Consider the following 8,569-nt stretch of genomic DNA (forward strand, 5'->3'; position numbering starts at 1 on the left):
CCACACACACACACATACTGGGGTGAAACACAATGAAGCACAACAAAACAGCAAGGGGAGCAAAACATGAAGTCCCCCAGGAATCCTAAAAATAGACTTCTGGGGGCAGGACTTGGCACCTCATCCAATTTGATTGGAAAACATTCGTAAGGGTCAACAGATAGACCTGGAACTATTTATAGCCTTTTTTCCCCATGTCTATAAGATAGGCAGGACAAACAATCCTGAGAAGAAAATAGTAGGACTAATGGTTCCAAGAGGACATGGGAGGAGGAGGTGGGGGAAAGGAAGAGGGGAGCCAACAAACCCAGGGACAAGGGAACAACAAATGACCTAAAATCAATGGCGAGGAGGGCGCGGCATGCCTGGTGGGGCTTGATCATGTGCAATGTAGCTGAGAGGAATTACTGAGAGTCAAATGAAGCTCAAACATGATAATGGGACAGGAGGAAGGAACTCAGAGGCAAAGGACATATATAAAGGTATAAACGCAGGTACATATATATGTAAATAGTTTATATATAATGATATGGATATAGGCGTATATAAATATATTTATATGTTAAGTATTAAGGTAGACATTGGGCCTCTGCTCAAGTGCTTGTTCAATGCAAGAACACTTTGTTTTAATAATCTGGCATTCTGTGATGCTCACCTTCCAGACACGATCACTGAAAGCAAAATGGGTGCATAGGCAAATGGGTTGAAGAAAGCTGATGGTGCCTGGTTATTAAAAGATATAGCATCTCGGGTCTTAAAGGCTTGAAGACAAACATTTGGCTATCTAGCTGGGAAGCAACAAAGCCCACATGGAAGAAGCACATCAGTCTGTGTGATCATGGGGTGTCTACAGGATCAGATATCAGGCATCAGAAGACCCCAAACAATCATATCAATGGGAATGAAGGGTTGCGGGGAGGAGTTGAGACTCAAAGCCCATCTGTAGACAATTAGATATGCCCTTACAGAATGGTAACAAGGAAGAGATGAGTCAACCAGGGTGCAGTATAGCACCATTGAAACACATAACATTCCTCTAGTTCCTTAATGCTTCCCAATCCCAACTATCATGACCCCAGTTCTACCTTACAAATCAGGCTAGACCAGAGCATGTACACTGGTACAGATAAGAGTGCTCAACACATGGAATCTAGGACAGATTAAACCCCTCAAGAACAATAATAGGATTAGCGATACCATGAGGGTATGGGGAGAAAAAGGGGATCTGACATATAAACCCTCCTCCCCACCCAGAGTTATGAACAAAAGAAACATGGCTGAAGGAAGGCAGCAGACAGTGTAAGATATAAAAACAATAATTTATACTTTATCAAGGGTTCATGAGGGTGGGAGGGTGGGGGAGTGAGAAAAAAATGAGGAGCCGATACAAAGGGCTCAAGTAGAAAGAAAATGTTTTGAAAAGGATGATGGCAACATATGTACAAATGTGCTTGACACAATGGATGTATGGATTGCTGTAAGAGCTGCAAGAACCCCCAAGAAAATGATTTATTAAAAAAAAAAGTCTACGAAACTTAGAGGGGCAGTTTTCCTCTTTCCTATAGAATCGCTGTGAGTCCATATGGCCCATGGCAGAGAGAAATAACAACGTATCAGATAAAGGTCATCCACCCAATGTCTTAGTTTTATAAACGAAACAACTAACCAAATATGTAAACTCATTGACATAAAGTTGGGTGAAGCTCCTAGTCGCTCTATAGGACAGAGTAAAACTCTTCCATAGGCTTTTCCAGATTGTACATCTTAGTAGAAGTAGATTGTCCTGCCCTTCTACTGGGAGCAGCTGGCATCTCAGCTAGCCACTGAGTGCTTAAACTGGGCCATGAGGGCTCATTCAAAAGAATAAGGATGTGGAGGCATTGAGCCATGTAAATATAACTTTTATACAATTTGTACGTTAGCAGGTCATATCTCCCTGACTTGACTAACAGAATCCTACTGTTGGATATTTGAGTAACATTTTTAATTTCATTTTCATAAAACAACAAATTGCTTATCCTTCTTTTACTCCTAGGGATTGTAAGAATGGAATTGCAATTAAGTAGTTACATGTTTATGCCCTATATACAACCCTCATTTTTCTGTACATAGTGTCCAATAACTTGACATTTTAATCTGTACAGGTCAATAATACAGATATTTTAGTGTAAAAGTTGTTTTATACATGTATGTATTTTTTCCTCCACAGTCTTTTAAATTCTATAGTTTTGGCAAAATTAATGATACTATCAATAGCACACAAGCCTGTATGATTCAAGAATTGTAAGTAATAAAATCTAAGACCAGAGAAGGGAACGATATTGGAACTTAAATTCTAAACAGTTGGTTTGCACAAAGCTATGAATGACAGTGAAAGCCCAAAATTCATTTGCAGGATCCCCATGTGGACTAAGCCTTGAGTGAATCTCCTATGGCCATAGACAAGGGAAGTGACTAGCATTACTACCAGGTAAGAGGGCTTTGGGAAGTAGACTAATGCGGATGTAGTTAGGTTAAAATTTAACACCTTTTCATTTGATTTCCCTTTTGAGCCATTTTAAATTTGTTCTAATTTTTAATGTTTTCTGCTTTCATTTTGATTGATATTATTTGTTTTATTTTGCTATTATTGTTCTGTTCTGTGTGTGTGTGGATGCTTTTCTGTCTATGAAATTTAGGTCAGTTGGATCTATATAGACAGTAACTGGATCAATGGTTGGTTTCCGGGGGTGCGGTAGAGAGGTTTGGGGGCAATGGAGAGCTAATAACAGTGAGGACAAGAAAGAAGAAAACGTTTTAAAATGGACTGTGCTCATGATTGCGCAACTCATTTTAATGTGATTGGACTTTTGAGTTGTTTGTAATGTGAGTAATATATCAATACAACTGTTAAAACAGTTATGTGCTTAATCTATTTTAGAAGAGAGTAAAAATTCAGTAGTCTTTAAACTAACAACTGCAGAACCACTGACCCAAGAGGGTCTACAAATAGAGTTCCGTGGGGGTCTGTGAATTAGGATGAGGTAATATGACATCTTTATTCAAAAATAAATAACAAAATGGGACATTTATCATAGTAATGAATAAAAGCAATAAACACCAGTAACAGGACACAAATATTTTCATATCACATGACAGTTACAGTAATATTTTACAATATCATCTACATTCCCACACTATTTTTAAAAATCAGTAGTTTTATACCTCAATATAAGAATATAAAAAAAATCCTTACACCTGGACAAATAAGCAACACTAAGCAAATACTACTGTTGTCAAGAATTTCATTTTACTTAGATACACAATCACTTATGCAGGAAGCAATCAAGAACTCAAAGTATACACTTCATTGATCTAATCTGCAAAAGAACCCTTAAAGTGTTAAAGAGTAAAAATGTGGATTTGAGGTCTAAAGTGAGCCTGGCACAAGCCAAAATGTTTTCAATTGTCTTTTATGTATGAAAATCCAGACAATGAGTAAGGAAGACCAAAATATTCCTTTGATGTATGGTATTGGCTATTAGAACTGTGGACTATTAGAACAATTACTCATCCAACAACAGTTGCAGTATTACATTGACAGGGAGCATCTAATGGTTCATGCCAGGTTCAGAAGAGGACATGGAACAAAAGATGTCATTGCTGATGTTTCATGGATCTTGGCTGAAAGTAGAAAGATAATTGCTTGTGTTTATTGACTGTGGCAAAGCATCCACCTGTATGTATAATAAACTAGGGACAACCTTGAGAGGAATTAGAATTCCAGAACACTTCATTGTTCTCATGTGGAACTTGTACATGGATCAAGAGGCAGTTGTTGGAATAGAACAAGGGAATGCTGCATGGTTTAATATCAAGAAAGTTGCATGACAGGGTTGTACCATCTCACCATACTTATTCAATCTGTATACTGAGCAAATCATCAGACTAACTGGATTATAAGAAGAAGAATCCACTATGTGGATTGGAGGAAGGCTTATTAGCAGATGACATACCCTGGCTTGCTGAAAGCGAGAAGGACTTGAAGCATTTGCTGATGACGATCAAAGATTTCAGCCTTCAGCATGGATTACAACTCAATGTACAGGCTCAAGCACAGTGACAATTGTGAGGATTGTGCAGGACCAGCCTGTGTTTTGTTCACTTGCACACTGGGTTGTACTGATGGTAGCTAACAGGAAGACCCACTTAAGTTTAATAGACATATTAATCTATTAACAAAATAGTTTGTGTTTTAGGATGTCACAAAGTTGTTGACTTACAATCATATTCGTATAATTGGTTTTACCTGTTATTTTCACCAACATAGTTCTGCGAATGATGCAGAAACTTCCTCAGATGTCAAGAAGACCCCTGGCAGAAAAAGGATTTCAATCTTTGCCCTTAAATTGTTCTTTCAAATATTTCAGTTTTGCTTAGAGATTAATATCTACTTCTTTCTTACTATGTAGATTGGAGATTAGTTTTAACCCTGGTTCTTCTTAATTTAAGCAACTATTATCATTAACATTGACTTTTTATAATAGCTTCCATTTGAAAGAGATTGCATTTAAGTTTATTGTAAACATTCTACTGCTATTTGTAAAACTATTAGAATATTGTTTTTCCAAATGAATGGGCCATCATTTTCAAAGAACAAATTCAATGACTTATCAAAATAAACTTTAAAATGAGCTTCAAAACTTCTAATTCAATATTACCAATTATCAAACTTCCCAATTATATAGATAAGACCTGATGAAGTAAAGGGAGTCAAACAACATTACTCTTAAATTAGGCAAAAGCATGTGAAGATACACATAACTTTTAAATTTTATTCCTTACCAGTGGTTCTCAACCTGTGGGTCGTGACCCCTTTGGGGGTCGAAGAACCCTTTAAAAGGGGTCGTCTGATTCATAACAATAGCAAAATTACAGTTATGAAGTAGTAATGAAAATAATTTTATGGTTGGACGGTCACCACAACATGAGAAACTGTATTAAAGGGTCACGGCATTTGGAAGGTTGAGAACCACTGCCTTAGTAGATGAAGTGATTTGTAGTTGCTTGTGAATTATGAATACATTCTGTATATGCACCAAGTAGCTTAACATTATATGTTACTGTTTTGACATAACGTGTTCCTGATCTTTAACAAAACAGCAAGGTTACAGAATTATTGCTAAGGAGAATTAGGATTTGTTTTTTACAAATATTACCTAGGTTATAATAAATTACATATATAAAATGATTTACACATTCAAGATGACTTCTCAAACTTCAGTTCTGCATCTGGTTTTACAGAAATTAAGTGTCAGGCCAGAGCAGCCAAGGTCAAATGGAGCAAGCTCCATCCAAATGCGCATATCAAGTAGCACTCATTACAATACTCATTCTTTTGCTCCTGATGGGAAGGCGGGTTGGGGGTCTGATCAGAGTTTTCTTTTCTCAGGCAATCCTCTGGAAGGAGAAGGCGTCATCGCCAGGACTTTTCTTTTAAATTTCAGTTTACAAATAACACAGTCATTCTTTCTTTTCTTCTTCTGTGGTGCCTACTGGTCTTCTAAATATGTGGTAGCTGTGACACAGCAGTGGCAAAGGGATCAACATCATTACATAGTAGATACGTGATTATTTATGCCTCCTCAACCACAGTGTCAGTTCCATGCAATTATTGTCCTGTCTCCTAAATGTAATTATACTTCAATCTACGGGGACATGTAATTGCATGGACGGGTTCTGCACTGAATTACGCCGCTCTCGGGGCAACATGAGATTCTGGGAGCTTTTTCCCAGCTAGCAGCTGGGAGGTCTCTTTGTGTAAACCTGGTGCGCGAATATAAGGGTAGGAGAGAGATTTTCAACTCGGATGCGATAGGAGGCCACCAAGCACACTGCTAGTGGTGCAGAGGGCCTGTCTGATACCTCAGACCATAAAACAGCCAGGTTGTCGCTCATCCTCATGGTATGAATGTTTCTGAGGGAAAAGGAAGTTGATTAAGAAGCAACAAAAAAATTATTGGAGAATATTTTTTTAGCACTTTGTTGTCAGACTATAAATACCTATTAGTTACATAATACTTTTCACAACTTTAGAATAATATTTATTCTTAAAGAACGTTATGAATTGTTATAACAACAACAATATCCAGCAACATACCCCCTCTCATGGAACCCATTCTGATGCATGAAGTCCTTATCCAGGGTTTCCAAGGGTGGAAATCTCGACCAGAGCAGACACCTCATCTTTCTCCAGCCGTGGGTAGGTTTGAGCCGAAAACTTGGTAGGTAGCTGTCCAATGCTTATCCAACAGCATCACCATATTCTACATACTGTATGCATCATCTGAGAGAACAAAAGGAAATGAATTTGCAGTTTTCTTATTTTTGTTATCTTGGCTTTTGACAATACTCAATCAAAACATAAAAGAATAGAGTATGAAGTGCAGGCAGTTTCCTGGTTACAAACTAGATCCATTCCTAACTGTATCTTTAAGTTGAATTTGTAGGTTAAGTCAGAATTTTTAAAAGGGAGACGATGTCAAAGAATCCATGTGGAGAAAGAATATTTGGAAACTGATCATGGTAGCAATTGTACATGCTGCTTTGAGATTTGGCATGACATATGTATTAAATACCAGCTAATAAAACAAAACAAACTCAGGGCCATTGAGTCTTTGCCGACTCGTAGCGGCCCTATAAGACAGTGTAGAACTGCCCTGTGGGTTTCTGAGTCTGGAACAGTTTACAGGAGTAGACAGCCCGCTCTTTCTTCTGAAGTCAGAATAAATGTCTGTAAGCAAGTGGAATAAGGGTTTGGTGGAGAGGAGTGGGGAGGGGGACAAAGAGGGGTGGTGGTTAAAGGGGTGATGGTATCAAGAGGTCCATATAGAAAAAGACTTTTTGGAAATGGATTGTGGTAGCAAATGTACGATTCTGCTGCATGTGATTGAACTATGGAATGATTTGATAGAAGCACTGATCTCAGTTAAGAATGGTAATAAAGAATAGACACATGTAACGCTTACTTAGCCTTCCATCAGGGCAAGGAAACACTCGAGGACTTCCCGTGATATGAAAGTTGTGCGTTAAGATGATTATGGTGAAGAATTTGTTGTGAGCAGGGTGTGGTTTCATTGTTTAAAAATGAAGGCAAATTCACATAATATTAAAGAGGAAGTAGGAGTTGTCCATAAGATGGATGCTCAGAACCTGGGGTCTAACTACGTATGGAACAATTCAGTTATTTATGAAGGTGACTTCTAAGAAAGTTTGAGGTGACACAGTTTGTCTAAATGGGAGTCCAGAAATTGCTCCAAGAAGTAGTTTTAAAAACATACTTGATTTGATCCTCTGGGAAGAAAATAAGAGTGATTTGGGTGAGAATCATGTTCTCTTTGTCTCCTTGATCTCATGGACTCATCCCAGATGATCACTGGGATTCACTTTTGTCCTGTTGATCCACCCACATTTCATGTGCCATTGGTGCAAACGTAGGCTTCTGGAGCATGCCTTCATTTCACCTTACATATAAATTCTGTACACTCAAATGCATCTGATGACAACAAGAGGGTCTTCAACCAGGTATAAGGTGTGTGTGGGGAAATGTGGAAAATCAGAGTCAAAGTAAAGGTAACATTGAATTGTGGGGACCAAAATACAAATTTCTTGCTGGATTAGACCACTGATGAACTTTTGTGTTATGCCTGTAGTTAAATGGTTCATTATCAGAGCTTGTGTATGGATGTGAACTTCTTAGGTTCTATTTGTTAAAGTGCTCTGTATAAACCTCCCTACCATCGAGTCGATGCCAGCTCATAGTGACCCTGTAGGACAGGGTAGAAAGGCCCTGTGGGTTTCCTTAGACTGTAACTCATTATCAGAGTTGAAAGTCCTGTCTTTCCCCAGAGGACTAGCTGGTGGTTTTGAACTACTAGCAAATCAAGACTTTTGGTTTGTTTTTCTCCTATCTATATTAGTATTTTCCCAATATATTCACCTGCATTACCATATTCTTGCACATTTAATGATTATTTCTCTTGGCATTAACATCTATATTTTGATGGATGGATAGATTGATAGACATAAAGGCATAGTGAAATCTTGTTATTGATTTTCATTTATAGGGGCAACTTTTCTCCACTGCAAGGCCTGGTGCCCTAGTCATTACCCATTGGGCTGCAATCTCAGTGGTCTGTGGTTCAAAACCACCAGCACTTCACAGTGAGCTATTTTATTTTATATTTTTCTAAACTGTTTATGACTGCCTATCAATCATGTGTTCCCAGCTCAGATAATTTTCCATAGGAAAATCATCTTTAATAACTCAGCAATTCAATCTGCATCTTGCTGTTTATGTTTATGTATTTAATTGTTTATCAATGACAACTACTTAGAAACTTGTGTTTGTTATTACACGCCAAACCTTTAAGTTCTCATTGTTATTGCTTCTTGACTTCTAAAGTTACTACTTAATAAGTCATGTGTTTTGGTTGTTGAAAACAAGCTTTGCTTTATTGAAGGTTATAGATTGTCTCCATGGCAAACACATGACATAGAGGCTGCACTTCCATTGTTGCCGGGGGGTGGG

The sequence above is a fragment of the Echinops telfairi genome, unplaced genomic scaffold, assembly GCF_000313985.2.
Source record: "Echinops telfairi isolate 266 unplaced genomic scaffold, ASM31398v2 ScPeMD7_5592;HRSCAF=6446, whole genome shotgun sequence".
NCBI classification, from domain to species: Eukaryota; Metazoa; Chordata; class Mammalia; order Afrosoricida; family Tenrecidae; genus Echinops; species Echinops telfairi.